The sequence below is a fragment of the Ptychodera flava genome, chromosome 11 (assembly GCF_041260155.1).
Source record: "Ptychodera flava strain L36383 chromosome 11, AS_Pfla_20210202, whole genome shotgun sequence".
Taxonomy (NCBI): domain Eukaryota; kingdom Metazoa; phylum Hemichordata; class Enteropneusta; family Ptychoderidae; genus Ptychodera; species Ptychodera flava.
Genome location: NC_091938.1, coordinates 34934744 through 34950643, shown reverse-complemented (window position 1 = coordinate 34950643; position 15900 = coordinate 34934744). Strand labels below are relative to the sequence as shown.

The 15900-nt window shown below is 36.6% G+C and overlaps 3 long non-coding RNA genes across 3 annotated transcripts; 1 reads left to right on the top strand and 2 right to left on the bottom strand.

Annotated features, from left to right (window-relative positions):
* Window positions 1-1355: 1355 nt before the first annotated feature.
* On the bottom strand, window positions 1356-12201 carry LOC139144151 (uncharacterized). The gene is made up of 3 exons (XR_011554765.1): window positions 12010-12201; window positions 7717-7802; window positions 1356-2851 (listed from the first exon to the last, which is right to left on the bottom strand). It is a non-coding gene; the product is annotated as an uncharacterized lncRNA (long non-coding RNA).
* Window positions 5970-7710, bottom strand: LOC139144150 (uncharacterized). The gene is made up of 2 exons (XR_011554764.1): window positions 6659-7710; window positions 5970-6180 (listed from the first exon to the last, which is right to left on the bottom strand). It is a non-coding gene; the product is annotated as an uncharacterized lncRNA (long non-coding RNA).
* A 324-nt stretch (window positions 12202-12525) lies between the features above and the next one.
* LOC139144149 (uncharacterized) lies at window positions 12526-14518 on the top strand. Its single transcript, XR_011554763.1, has 2 exons — window positions 12526-12694; window positions 13526-14518. It is a non-coding gene; the product is annotated as an uncharacterized lncRNA (long non-coding RNA).
* Window positions 14519-15900: the final 1382 nt, after the last annotated feature.

Sequence of the window (15900 nt, the reverse complement as noted above, 5' to 3'; positions counted from 1 at the left end):
CTTTTTCGGAACCCATTCGAAAGTAATTTCGCCTACTATACAGTCAGGTAAGATATTTTCAATTTTAGTGTCCGCTAGAAAACCAGCAGGATTCTGAGATCGGGAAAATGACACTTGAATTTACGCTCGTTAACCATGTATACATTATATGGGTCAAAGTTGTGTGATCGTGGGTCAAAGATGGTGCTAGAGTAAACAACGGGAGTGTGTGAATATTTATCCGAGTACGTGTGATGAGGGGATGAAAAAAAGTTGCAGTTGAATAGTTCTTCTACAGGAGGCGACTTAAGGGGTGCGGGGGATTAAACATTTTCGCTTTTTTGGCAGCGCACATCACGTACTCAAATTTCTTTCTACAGACTACCCTTACTCTGTCCTGTGATGTAATAAAATAAATTTTGGGACAATATTTCTTGTTTCGTGAGGGAGGATGGGATTTCAAAAGTAATGCAAAATGGGAACTTTTATATGTTGTTTTAGTTTTGTCAAGCAATATTAAAACAGTCAGAGACTTTCATAGTTAATAAACTGTCATGAATATATCAAGAGTGCCACAGAAAGCAACTTCAATAATGATACTTTCCTATAGTTTTATCTACATAGCACAAGTTTTCCAGTAGTCTTAAACATAAATTAACCCTGTAACATATCAGTAAGACTGTGACCTTAATTTAGTCAGTCATTGCGACTAAACGTATTGAAAGATGCATGTCCTGGTCTATCACTCAGTATTTATACCTAAATATTTTACTTTGAAAAGGGCAGGGAGAAGTAAAGCCTTGATAGTTGTATAGCTGCTGCAATGAAAATATGCAACTTTCTTAAATTTTGTTATAAGTGCCAATTACCTGAAAACACCATTCAATTTGTATCCACATCTCAAAAACACTGAACCAGATGTGATTTCAGTTTGCTTGATTTTACTCCCACTTTCATGCATGTCACTGCTTACAGAGTATCCAATGAGTTTCAGATAGTATTAAGTCTACAACCTTCACACCCACTATTCAGACTTAAATTTTTAAAAATAAGATTGCATGTTATACATATACATGTTTTGTTGGTGAGCTAAATACTATGCATTTCAACATGCTTTTGGTTATATTCATGAATACTGCAGGGATCGAGGCTAGAGGCATGCATTCAGGGGAGGGGGGAATCTGAAAATTTCAGTTCAGAAGAGCTGGAATGGGGACATGAAGGGTTTACTCTGAGTCTAAGGGAGGGGCTACTTAAAGTACTTTTTTACATACTTTTTGTATAGTTTGGTACGCAGGTAATTAAATAAGAACATTTTTACATACTCTTCCCATTCTAATGTCAGTAAAAAGTAAGCACAATATAAAACCATTGCATCTCATTTCATGACTTTTTATTTAAAACAATCTCCAATCTCATGATGCCATTGAATTTTCACAAGCAAAACAACAAGTAGACCTCGTCACAGGACACCAAGCTGCAACTGATGACATTTTTTAAATATTTGCATACAATATATCAAATACTGTTTCTTGCTGTCATGTTCAAACACACAACATTCAGTTTGTTAACAAAGCCTGTATATTTTAAAATATAGGTGATAATTAAACTGGAGTCAACAATGAAAGTCATTTGTAAATGATGCAAATCTATACACATTCACAGGTTGTGTTTGCAAGCTTAATACTGGAGTGTTCAACATGCAGTAGAATAGGAACGCACTTGATTAACTTAACAATGGTATTGTTCACATTTTCAAAGTTAATATTTCTACTACCTATGGGTAGTGACAGAGATAGCTCTGACTTTTAAGAGTTGAAGAACTCCCAATGTGGGTCATGTGACTGACGCTCATGACATTGACTGCTTTCATACAAAATATCAGGCCAGAGATTAACACATGGAAGATTGTTTTATAAATAATGCCATTTAAAACATGCCATTTAAAACATAATGAATACACTGCATTTGACTTTCGGGCTATAAAAAAAAGTCTTAACTTTCGATTAGCTGGCCAATCATGGTAAACTTAAGGTTCATCAATTATTACACATTCATCTGATCATATCATATAAAAATACCGTCAATGACAGTGTGCTCATATTGATCCATCAAGATATATTTTAACCAGAAAAACAGTAATGACAAAAGTAAATAAGTCTGAAACTTTAGGTACTGGAGGTCAACTTTAGGAACAGGCTTAGCAGAGGAATGTTTCAACACAGTCCTTCATGGTTTCAGCAGGTCTGTCAATATGTATCAGTTCATGAACAATTACAGGAAATGACTTGAGGTCAGTGGAGTAGGCTGTTTAAGTCACTGCCACCACTCCTACACATAATAAGTACACTGGATACAAATAGGTTAAAGGTTATAGAAGCTCTGACTGAGATGTGTAGGCTGGTTAAGTTAATACCACTACTCCTGAACATTTGCAAGATTTCCCCTTTTCTAACCTCATTTGCATATTTTTGACACTGACATGTTCATTTAAACAACAGAACATCTAAACCCTGGGTCTACCTGTACACCAAATACTAAGATGGTAGGTCAGCAGTTTGGGAGCTTTTGCATCGGACTTTTGTAACAAATTACAAAGCTATCAGACAAGTAATTTTGAGAACACGTTTTCTTGACCCAAACTGACAAGTGACCCCATAAAGCATACCATGAGGATAGTAGTAATGTTCTTAATCTGCATCACCAGACTCCTGACAGAGAAACCATACTTTGTTATTTATTTTAAGGCACTTAATTTTTCTGTCTGTCGGCAGAGTATGTCTGCATCCTTCAATGAGATTCTTTATTTTTTGATACAAGAAATGTAACGGCTTCTTTATATAGGATTTCCGTCATGTACTGTGGAACAAATCTGTAAAAAATCAGAAAATTTACAGGATGTATCATTAATGTGTTCGTTTGAGGATTGGTGAAAAATATCAATCAATCATTACATCAAAGCCGCACATTTTTACATGGTTTTACGACTTATCCGGACACCCAAGTTTCTATATCATCAGCGAAGTTGCTGGGTAATTAGCAAGTTTGGTGTCCGGATAAGTTGTAAAACCACAGTTCAAGATGCATGAGAAACCACACACAACCTGTTTCGAAATGTGAGAAAAATGTTCAGGGACTGCAGCTCTTTCTTGTTTTGGTCATGTTACTAGGGTTCACATTTGTTTCGCCTTTGCTTAACTCTGAATTAACACATTCTTGCCTGCCAGAGCATATTTGTGTGATGCTACTCAGCATTCACTCTTACTTTACTCAGATACATTAACAATGAGTTCATTGTCATTAACCAGTGGTTGTAAGTGACTGTTTACAACTTGTGACATGTACTACATAGAATGAGCCACAATCTTCAGTTGATATTGTATGTGACTTTAGTTCTATTCCCTGATCTGAGTCAGTGTAATTATTCAACTTTCAAGAAAGCAAAATCACAGTCGCCTTTTACTATATCTAAATATGCAACATTGTCACAAAGATCAAACATTTGCCTTTTCACCATCCTGAGATGACAGAAAATTTTTTTAAACCTTTTTAAACAATTTTTACGACAGGAAAACTTACAGAGAGGTGAATTTAACCCTGGTTGATATCTTTAAATTGTGCTCAACTAAAAACTAAGTAAGATATAAAAAATCTGAGATATAATTTGGAAGAGCGTTGTGACAGCTTGCATTCCAGCAAGTTTGAGTCAGATATTTTTAAGTATTGAGACAAAACATGGGTAAAACCGATTTTTGAAAGGTTATGCAAATTACCTGCCATGTGATAGTTATGTAAACAATGGTGACACTGTGGTTACCAAAATCTTACCCTATATCTTGGCCTTCAGAAAATGTATAATTTAAGGGGGTTCTGACCTTATTAACTATCAGAGAATTGTTAGATTAACGAGGTCAATTTCTTGTCTTGGAACCTTAATGCTCTCTCTCGAGTTCAAAAGGTGTATATGGCCAAGCATACAGCATTGTAACAAGATGGCTAACGTGAGTGCTGTCATACTTTCATACTGCCTGTTGCTGTCAACTTTTTTGTAATTCACTTTCAGTGATTTTATCTTGCTCTGGAACTGATAAGCTATCCTGTTTAAATCTTTTTGTACAGCCCTTTCAGCAATTTTTTTTGTAAACAAGGCTGTCTCTACAGGTTCCACCCAGCATTCTCTGTATACTTTCATCTGCCCAGACTGAGATAAGCAAACTGATCGTCAAACCAATTATTGTCATGGAATGTAGTGCTCTGTTCGGCAGCCGTGACGAAAGAAATTGAATGTTGGTTGTTTGTTATACGTTACATTTAGCTGTTGCGTATGGGCGTTTAAAACGGCTCTGAAGCGGGTCAGTCCGTCCACACAATGAGTTGCAGATAGAGTTAATACCTACACAGGCTCAGGTCTGGCCGGCTGAACTGTCTCACATTTGAAACGTTTCAGAAGCAATTCTGAGCATCCATTCATAATTTTTGTGCCCGTGTTTATCCATTTATGACTTCGTTTGTGTACGTTTTCAGTCTGAATGCTGGGGGTGTAATTTGAACAGCGCCCTCAGAAAAATAGCCTCGTTTTCATTTCAAAACAAAGGTCGCAGTAGTACGCAGGGGTCACACAAGCATGGGTCGCCTAAACATGCCTATATTCACGCTATACCGCGGACCTGAGTGAATGTTATAGGTAATATGTGTTTTTTAGGAATTTGTTTCTGATATAAACAGTTTGTCATGTAAAAATAAACCTACCTTCAAAAGATTGTCGATGTGTATACTGAGTAGTTTCTGTTGCATAACACGATTTGGGTCTGTCTATGAAGGAGAAACGGGGCTAGTAAATGGTCTTCCGGGTCTTGAACACCGATCAAATTTCAGCAGTGTCTTTTTCAGTAACAATTGATTGTGTATACCAATTTTTAACTTCACAGAACTATTTTACTGGAAATGGTACACTTTTCAATAGACCCTTGGCGAAACTTCGTCTAAAAATTTCACCTATGAATGCCGTTTTCTAGTACTTGTTACAGTGGGCATTATACATTCACCACAGATTAGATGGCCTCTACAAACGAGAATAATTTTATGTTAACTACAACTACAATTCTTTAGTATATTTTTTCTCAGAATTTTAGAATTTATAAATATTGTTTTATGTATCTTGAAGTCTGTTTCTATATATAGGAAAATGAGAGCAACTTTACACATCGTTTTCTACCTTTGATAGTGATGCGGTATATTGATTCGATCAATGTGGTTTAATGATATGGAGAAACATGGCGAGACACCGGTGAATCGATAGTGCTTTGACCCTGGTCATGTGATCTGGGTCCCCGGGAAAGAACCGGTTATGTGTTGGAGCTATTTATCCCACATGTTAATTTGATAGTAGCGATTGTTCATCAACTAGAGATGCTAGTATGGATATGTTGTGGTCTGAACTTTGAGTGGTTTGTTGGTCAGACCGTTCGTGTTTATTTTATCCTCGTGCTTGATTTGTGCCTGAACGAGGATGTCTCTTAAGTTTTTATTCCTTTTGTATGCTATGATAGGTTTTTCTGGAAAAACTTTGACCAGTGTTTGATCGGCTTCTATTATTTTCCAATTTTTTGATAGACATTGTTTGATTTGCCTGGTTTTGATGAATGGACTGAAGGTCGTTGTGTAAACCAGTTTTGTTCTTATGTCATATTCCTCTTATCTTTATCGGTGAGGTATCGTCGATGGTTGGTGAGATTAACATCTTTCTTTATACGAGATATATCTTTTTTTTCTATAATCTTGTTGTTGAAGTTTGCGTGTGAGAAAGTTGACCTTTTCAATGAAGTCCATGTCGTTGTTGCATGTGCAAGCATATCGGAGAAGTTCACCTTTAATGAAGCCTTTGAAAGTGCCGCTCGGGTGACACGAATTTCTCAATAAATATTGGAACGTGTCGGTTGGTTTTGTGTTGGTTAAATTAAAAAGAAAATTAATAAGTTCTGAATTCAATATACTGCAAAGACAACAGCTTTATTCTAAATAAACCTGAAGTTTGATCAATACTTAAGCCTCAGAGACTTGACTGCAACAAACTGAGACAAATCAGACACGAAAATTACGTCAAAAAAGTTAAAAGTGAACAACCATGAGGTCACATGCACAAGTTTTTCTATGGGAAGCCCCGGCTGGAAGCTTCGAAGCCATCCTCGGACTGTGATGACCCTGAAGAAAAAAAGAGGAAAATAATTAAAAACAACTGTGACACGAATTTTACGTATTACAACCTAAAAGTGTCACTTGATGATAGTTTCCCCCAAAAAAGTAACATTTGACCTATTAAATACGCACATTTTGGGGATTTATTTCACTATGAGCGTATGCTAGTACACAGTGTACGTGTAAACGTACAGTACACTAATGTTGATTTGGCGCCATATTGGATTTTAGCGGCAAAACACAGCGGCGAACTTTGCCGCCCAACATCAAATTCCTGGCATGAACAGACAAAATTCTGCGGTAAAAAGCTAATTTATAGTATAATTCCACGAACTATGCTTGATTTTGGGCCATAATTTCATGCTACCGTAGTTGGTACAGCAACACAAGTCCGCGCTCGACATATAACATCGTACTATGAAAAATCGCTGAAATCGCAAAATTCACTTTAATTTTTCAAACAGAGCCCCGAAAAGTCACTTACCTTCTCAGAAAATCCAATTGAAGAGATGAAGTTGGTCTCCAATGATAATTATCGGCGAAAAAATGAGGATTTGGGAGCGACTGAAAAACTGTGTTAGCCAGCCAACGGTCACAGTGTAGACCGAGTTGCTGAGTGCCGTTCGAAAGGAAATGGCATTTGCATATGCAAATTACACCCCTAGCGTTCAGACTGATCTAGTTACTGTCTGTTCTGTGCTGTTTTGTGTCAACGTTTACAACTATTGTCTTACGAATTCAGACCTAGTGTCATTGGATTATGGATTGGTATGATTGCGATTATTGGACCAGAGCCATTTCAGAGGCATTTGAATGGCCATGGGACAACTTATGAGTTTTTCAACTTTGAACTTCACAATCTATTCTCAGTGTTTTTTGGACAAAAACGCCACATTAACCCGTCAAGCCATTTAGCAAAATGCCTTGTAAAACAGAGACTCATTTGGCCAGATAACAAGTAAATTGGCGGTCAACTTCAGTGGTCTGGTACAGCGATTGTAATACAAAAGTCAGCAGGAAGCCCAACTCTGGCCATAAAATTGATACTGATACTACAGGCTGCGTAAACATCGCACAGTGGTACAAACCATTTCTCTCATTGTGTATCTTAGAAAAATAAACTGAATTGAATGAAGAATAATTCACAATTGACACCGATTGAGATTACCCGCTGATTTTACTGTTTGCAATTGCTGTACCCAACCAGTGAAGTTGATCGCCAATTTATTTGTTATCTGGCCAAATGACTCCCTGTCTCACTAGGCATTTTGCTAAATGGCTTTGACAGGTTAATGTGGTGTTCTCCGGTGTAACATAAGGTCATGCTATTAGAAAATATACATAATGCCCTCTTACACAAGAACATAACAGTCCCTCCAGTCCAATGAAGCTAAAGTGAAAAATTTAATTTCCGTTATTTTGCATGTAGTCAGCAAATACATGTGAAAATAAATTCCTTGTGAAAAATTATAAAATACTGTACAATAAACATCAGAAAGCGAACATATTTCTATGATATTAAATACAGTATGAAACACTCACAGTATGTTGTTCATGGATTGCTCCTCCATACTACGTACAGTTTCTTGTCACTTGTAGTAATGCATACTTCCCATCCTGAAAACAGACTGTGATAGAAAAAGTGCAAAACTTTTACAGACTGAAGTTTACATACTCAATTAACATTACCAAATACTTTAGTGTGGTACAAATGATAGGCTCTCACCTTTGACCTTTGGACTGGGTGCCATTGCTTTAAACGCCATGCTTGGTACTATGTAATTTGGATCCCGAAATGTTTGTTGTAACTGTACATACATTTCTTCATCAATTTCCTGATTTGCGGATGCCAATATTTATTTTATAAATAAGTATTTATCATGTACACAAAAGCATACCACAATTATATGACAAGATAGAACAGTTTCATTTTTGACCAAAGCATGCTTAATTTTGGGTACACACCTACAGTCCTTTTGTGATGTTGTCTTGGTTTATTGTTTGAAGTAAGAATATATTGAAGCAAACTCCAAACAGAACACTCTATTTTCAAGGGAGACAGGGGTATGGCTTTTGCAACTATAATGCCCATTCTCTCAAAAACAATAAAATCAGTCTCCGAAGCCAACCTTTGTGTACATTCCAGTCATATATATTCTAGATAAGTTCAATAGAGTGTTTGAAGTAAGAATATATATAAGAAAATCCAAAACCAACACTCTAATTTGAAAGGAGACAGGGGCATGGCTTTTGCAACTATAATGCCCATTCTCTCAAAAACAATAAATCCGTCTCCGAAGCCAACCTTTGTGTACATTCCAGTCATATATATTCTAGATAAGTTCAATAGAGTGTTTGAAGTAAGAATATATTGAAGCAAACTCCAAACAGAACACTCTATTTTCAAAGGAGACAGGGGCATGGCTTTTGCAACTATAATGCCCATTCTCTCAAAAAACAAAAAATCCGTCTCCGAAGCCAACCTTTGTGTACATTCCAGTCATATATATTCTAGATAAGTTCAATAGAGTGTTTGAAGTAAGAATATATATAAGAAAATCCAAAACCAACACTCTAATTTGAAAGGAGACAGGGGCATGGCTTTTGCAACTATAATGCCCATTCTCTCAAAAACAATAAAATCCGTCTCCGAAGCCAACCTTTGTGTACATTCCAGTCATATATATTCTAGATAAGTTCAATAGAGTGTCTGAAGTAAGAATATATTGAAGCAAACTCCAAAGAGAACACTCTATTTTCAGAGGAGACAGGGGCATGGCTTTTGCAACTACAATGACCCATTCTCTGAGAAACAATAAAATCCGTCTCCGAAGCCAACCTTTGTGTACATTTCAGTCATATATATTCTAGATAAGTTCAATAGAGTGTTTGAAGTAAGATTAATTTAATAAACTCCAAAAAAGAACACTCTAATTTGAAAAGAGACAGGGGCATGGCTTTTGCAACTATAATGCCCATTCTCTCATAAACAATAATAAAATCAGTCTCCGAAGCCAACCTTTGTGTACATTCCAGTCATATATATTCTAGATAAGTTCAATAGAGTGTTTGAAGTAAGAATATATTGAATAAACTCCAAAAAGAACACTTTAATTTGAAAAGAGACAGGGGCATGGCTTTTGCAACTATAATGCCCATTCTCTCAAAAACAATAAAATCAGTCTCCGAAGCCAACCTTTGTGTATATTCCAGTCATATATATTCTAGATAAGTTCAATAGAGTGTTTGAAGTAAGAATATATTTAATAAACTCCAAAAAAGAACACTCTAATTTGAAAAGAGACAGGGGCATGGCTTTTGCAACTATAATGCCCATTCTCTCATAAACAATAAAATCAGTCTCCGAAGCCAACCTTTGTGTACATTCCAGTCATATATATTCTAGATAAGTTCAATAGAGTGTTTGAAGTAAGAATATATATAAGAAAATCTAAAACCAACACTCTAATTTGAAAGGAGACAGGGGCATGGCTTTTGCAACTATAATGCCCATTCTCTCAAAAACAATAAAATCCGTCTCCGAAGCCAACCTTCGTGTACATTCCAGTCATATATATTCTAGATAAGTTCAATAGAGTGTTTGAAGTAAGAATATATTGAAGCAAACTCCAAACAGAACACTCTATTTTCAAAGGAGACAGGGGCATGGCTTTTGCAACTACAATGACCCATTCTCTGAAAAACAATAAAATCAGTCTCCAAAGCCAACCTTTGTGTACATGCCAGTCATAGATATTCTAGATAAGTTCAATAGAGTGTTTGAAGTAAGATTAATTTAATTAACTCCAAAAAAGAACACTCTAATTTGAAAAGAGACAGGGGCATGGCTTTTGCAACTATAATGCCCATTCTCTCATAAACAATAATAAAATCAGTCTTTGAAGCCAACCTTTGTGTACATTCCAGTCATATGTATTCTAGATAAGTTCAATAGAGTGTTTGAAGTAAGAATATATTGAATAAACTCCAAAAAGAACACTTTAATTTGAAAAGAGACAGGGGCATGGCTTTTGCAACTATAATGCCCATTCTCTCATAAACAATAAAATCAGTCTCCGAAGCCAACCTTTGTGTATATTCCAGTCATATATATTCTAGATAAGTTCAATAGAGTGTTTGAAGTAAGAATATATTTAATAAACTCCAAAAAAGAACACTCTAATTTGAAAAGAGACAGGGGCATGGCTTTTGCAACTATAATGCCCATTCTCTCATAAACAATAAAATCAGTCTCCGAAGCCAACCTTTGTGTACATTCCAGTCATATATATTCTAGATAAGTTCAATAGAGTGTTTGAAGTAAGAATATATATAAGAAAATCCAAAACCAACACTCTAATTTGAAAGGAGACAGGGGCATGGCTTTTGCAACTATAATGCCCATTCTCTCAAAAACAATAAAATCCGTCTCTGAAGCCAACCTTCGTGTACATTCCAGTCATATATATTCTAGATAAGTTCAATAGAGTGTTTGAAGTAAGAATATATTGAAGCAAACTCCAAACAGAACACTCTATTTTCAAAGGAGACAGGGGCATGGCTTTTGCAACTATAATGCCCATTCTCTCAAAAACAATAAAATCCGTCTCCGAAGCCAACCTTTGTGTACATTCCAGTCATATATATTCTAGATAAGTTCAATAGAGTGTTTGAAGTAAGAATATATTGAATAAACTCCAAAAAGAACTCTCTAATTTGAAAAGAGACAGGGGCATGGCTTTTGCAACTATAATGCCCATTCTCTCATAAACAATAAAATCAGTCTCCGAAGCCAACCTTTGTGTACAATCCAGTCATATATATTCTAGATAAGTTCAATAGAGTGTTTGAAGTAAGAATATATATAAGAAAATCCAAAACCAACACTCTAATTTGAAAGTCAAAGTCTGTATATTGACTCAAGGATGTTTACTCAAGACTGAAGTGAGCAGATATGAGATAATATAACAAATGCCTAGGGTCGTCTCAAATGTGAGAAACTAAAATATGAAATATGTTATTTTTTATCGCTTTTGATGCCCATAAGAGCATGGAAATCTCTGATACTTCCATTCCATGTTTCTAGCATTCATCTAACAGTACACACATTTCTGTTCCATAACTCATAAAACAGTCCAAAGTGCAGTATTGGTGTACCTTCCAAAATACACATATGCAAGGCCCCTAAAATAAATTAGTTGAAAAAGAGGGTCAACAATTTCTCATATCTATCTAACCGCTGATTCGTTTGGCACCATTTTGAGGAATCAGAACCTTGAACATGGTCTAAACATCTGTATTAAATATCAACACAGTCTGTTCAGCAGTGTTGACTTCTTGTCGTTTACGGACAATTTTCACTGTCCGACATCCACTCAACCCTATCATTAGCCCTGCGTACGATGCTGTGTGTTCCGCTACAGCTAATAGCCCCGCGGGGCTATTAGCTGTAGCGGAACACACAGCATCGTACGCAGGGCTACCCCATCATTATGTTAAAAATTATCAAATGTTACCGCCTCTCTCCCTACCGCGCAGAACAGCACTCGATGTAGCACAACGTTATAGCTAGGTCCCATGGCATTTGAGGAGGGACCCTGGTTATACCTCAGGTACGTGGAGTGTGCCGTGTAGTAGTTTCTCTATCACGGTCCCTCCACAAATGTGGGGACCGTACGTGTGTCTCTATGCGTACACGGCAACTCCACTTACCTGTGGGTTTTGCTAGCTTACATTACACTTGCGGTCCACTGTTAAAGATCGTATACAGTTTTTCGATTTCATGACGTGCAGCTGCTTGGGTAACACTTCGTACACTGAAAAATTGTAACATACCGTGATTCGGCAGGATTCCTGAAGAATCAATCAAACGCAGGGAGCGTGGGCCTACATGTACGTCCTCTCAAAACGCAAGGCAGCATGGCGATAATCTGCGCATGCGCTCTGCAACGCTTTAGACCTGGGCGTTATCATTGCGACCAATGAAAACGCCCTGTCTCCTTATCTCGGGAACTGCCTCTATCACAAGATCACTAATTCACTTCCGGGTTCGTTACCCCACGAAGATAGTTCGGAAGAAAAATAGTGCAGACCTTGAAGTTTTGATATCTGCATGGATGCTTGTTTAGTTTGAACTTTAACGTCAAGAATTTTTGTAAAGATATTTTTCTGCCTGAATCAAAATGCAGACTGTTGTGAATAATGGCTGAAGCATTTGGTGGTAATATGAGGAGTTCTAGGGCCCATAGAAATCATAATAATATGCCTGAATTTTATCAAAAACACCAATGAGGGCGCTATTTTCATCGCTATCTCAAAATTTCCGTGGACTTGCCCACACGAAAATTAATCAGTAGTCAAGCTGACATTGACCTAACACCTGTTAAGAGGATTCGTGCCGCTGAATGTTTTAAAATAGGAAAATCGAGCTCAACGCTACTGTGGTGGCCTATGGGAAATGAATTAGTGGTCTTTTGCCATATCGTGGAGCAGCCGGTCGACAGAGTCTCTGCGATTACAGGTAAAAATACAATATTTTATGTATATTGAATACGATAACGGTCAAAATTTGTCTGGTTAGTACGTGTAAAACTACATAGTAACTTCGATAAGCGCGATTTTAAAATTTTCCAGACATTTTCTGTGAAAAAAGTACGGAAATGGAAGAATCATTGATATGGAGTTTGTACATAGTTACCGATGCATAAAAATTGCAAAATGCACAGAATATGATGAGTTTTTCTGTTTAATGACGTCATCAATTTCCAATATGGCCGACAATTGATCGATTTTGTTTATTTATGTGAAGTGACAACCCCATGGTTTTTCGTTATAGCTATTTATCAAGATTTCAATATTTTACTCTAAGCTAATCTCGCCGAAGTAGTTTGTATGCCAATAAATATCAATTGTCATGGCTTTATTACTTTATTACAAAAAAGGAGCATTTTGTGGTGTATTCGATACCTTATGTCGGCCATTTTTAAATGACCTTACATGTATGAATAGCGATAATATTTACATTTCTATGCCGGTATTTTGATTTTTAGAAATCAATATCCTGATGCCCAAGATATTAATTGTAATTGCGATGAATATAAAAAATTGTAGAACTTTTTTTATTTCATTGGTAAATTATCTTTATATGGGCTAAAAATGTAGTGGTGTCCCACTTACCCCAACTATTCAGGGTAAAGTGGGACAGTCTGTAACACTGAGTTGGTTGTATAAGTTGCTGATTTTACTCGTTCATATATCTCTAGTTTATCAAATTATTGTATGGACCCCAAGTAGCTTGAACATTTTTTCGAACACGTAGCAATAATCATTTCTATATTTTTTTCCTTTTCAGTGCCTCCCTCAACCATGGTAGAAGTTCATTGCGGAGCTAAATAAAGGGAAGAAATAAAGGAAATGGAGATCAGGCAGAAGGAATTCAGTAAAAGGGAGAGAGCAGAAAAAACAGCAGAAACAAGGGAACGGAGGAAAAGATGCTAATGAAAAGACTACTTAAAATTGAGAAACTCAAAATAAAAGAGAATGTATCCGTCACAAAGTCACAGTCGACTGGATGTGCTGGTAAAAGCAAAAACAGGACAAAGGGCAAAACACTAGTGAAAAAGACCAAACCTGTACAAAATCCAGTCTAGAATCAAATCTAGACTCAGTGCAATTAAATGTCAAATAAATGTATTGTGGACATTGCCAAAGGTATTATTAAGATGATACTAGTAATGATGAGGACTGGTGGCGATGTAGAAAATGTCCAAAATGCTTTCATGAAACTTGTACCGGAGTGTTCGGGGAATACAAGCTGGAACAGTTTTGCTGCACTGATCATAGCAATAGCAGTGACGAGTGAACACAGACAAAATTAAAATTATTAGGTGATGACAAACGTTCCTTTGCATGAGTGACAATACATATACTATGTTTGTGTTTTATGTATAGTTTTGTGAGGGTGTAATTTCTCGAAATGATTCGACCTATAGACTAGTGATTCCGGGTCAAAATGTGGAAAATAATTTCAGAATAGTCAGATTTTGTAGCGAGCTCATTGGGATATTTATAGTTTCCTATTAAAACAGTTTATTTGTGTTCAATTCGGTAATTCAGTGCAATTGAACCCTCCAAGCTTTCATGCTGATTTATCTTTGGAATGTTGGCAAATGACAGATTGAGCCGCTTGCAAAATTAAATTCTATGTTAAATTTCGATTGAAAATATTGATATCATTATAGAGTAGGCCTAAAATAAGAAATCCCAGTTGTTTCAAAGGGAAAGAATGAAAACAAATTATCCAGGTCACTTTTATCTTGTTGTAAATAAAGTTTCCATAAAGTTATATCTGTTGATTTTGAGTTCTTGGTTTCTATTATAAGTGTAGTTTTTACTTATTACACATGCAGAAAAAGGCATCTAACTGCCTTTAAAACTTCAAATAAAACTGTCCCACTTACCCCCAACATGTTGGGGTAAGTGGGACGTTTTTTTTGTTTCATCAAAATCGTTGTTATATTAATATGGTGAAATTTATTTTTTTTCTTATTTCACAGATTTTAGCAGTAGACAATACACGTACATAATACTTATATTTCAAATCACTTTGAATAGTTATCGATAAAATATTAAGCAAAAAATGGTTAAGTGTCCCACTTGCCCCACTTTCCCCTAAGTATTCCTTGTTACACTGGCCAGTCGCCTACTAAGATGTGTTTTCGTCGTTTTTGCATGCATGATTTTCAAAAGCGTAGGGCCTAATCTAAAACTGCAGACAAATATTTATTTTTGCATATTAATGAGAGAACAGTGACGTAAACTGTTAACAGCCCTGGCCTGTAGCACTGATCGCAAATGACGTCATTATTCTACCATTAATATGCATCTATAAATATCAGTCCACATTTTCCGCAGAAACGACAAAATAAAACCTGTTGGTGATACAATGGGTACTACACATTCGTATGACTTTATGGCTGAGGCTACAAGCAACAAAAAACAACCGCGCATGCAACAAAGTTACGTTTGTCCGAAGTTGAGGCATCGTTGTCCGAGGTCGCACGCGTGAAGCTATATTTAGTAACAAATCTGGAATAGCGATCAACATTTCAGCTATTTCTTGGGGTGGCCGCGCCAGCCTCAATTCAAAAGTTTTATGATGCATGTCAAAAAAATGCAAAAAAGAAAACTGAAGTATTCTGCAGGCATTGATAAAAGACAAAAACTATTGCATCAATATATCAAACGAGCATTGTTTCAAAGAAAAAGACAAGAAAAAAATCGCATCATTTTGCAGAAACTATGGTTAAGTTACATTTGCACACGGTAAGGCGAGATTCGCTGATAAATATGCTGCCCCGTTTGTGCCCTAGGAGTGCACTTGCAGATCTTCAGTGCAGTTTTACGCTGCCAGGTCCTATATAGGATGGAATTGTAGCCTTGCTTTGGTTCGGCATCGGACAAGCCTCACGACCCAGCCCACCAAGGCTACAATTAATTCAGCTAATAGCTACGACTATTACGGCTAAAAACGTCCCGTGGAAATCCTGAAAAGCTTCACTCTAGCCAAGAAGAACTAAAAGCAAGCTATTCAAATGGGTAACATAATCCTTCAAGTTTGAGATATTCAGCAATCAAGCAATATGGCATGCACCGCACTCAAGGAGAAGGTAGCCAGTTCCCGCAGCCAGTCCTTTCTACGAGTTTAGGACCGATTCGAGGATTTAA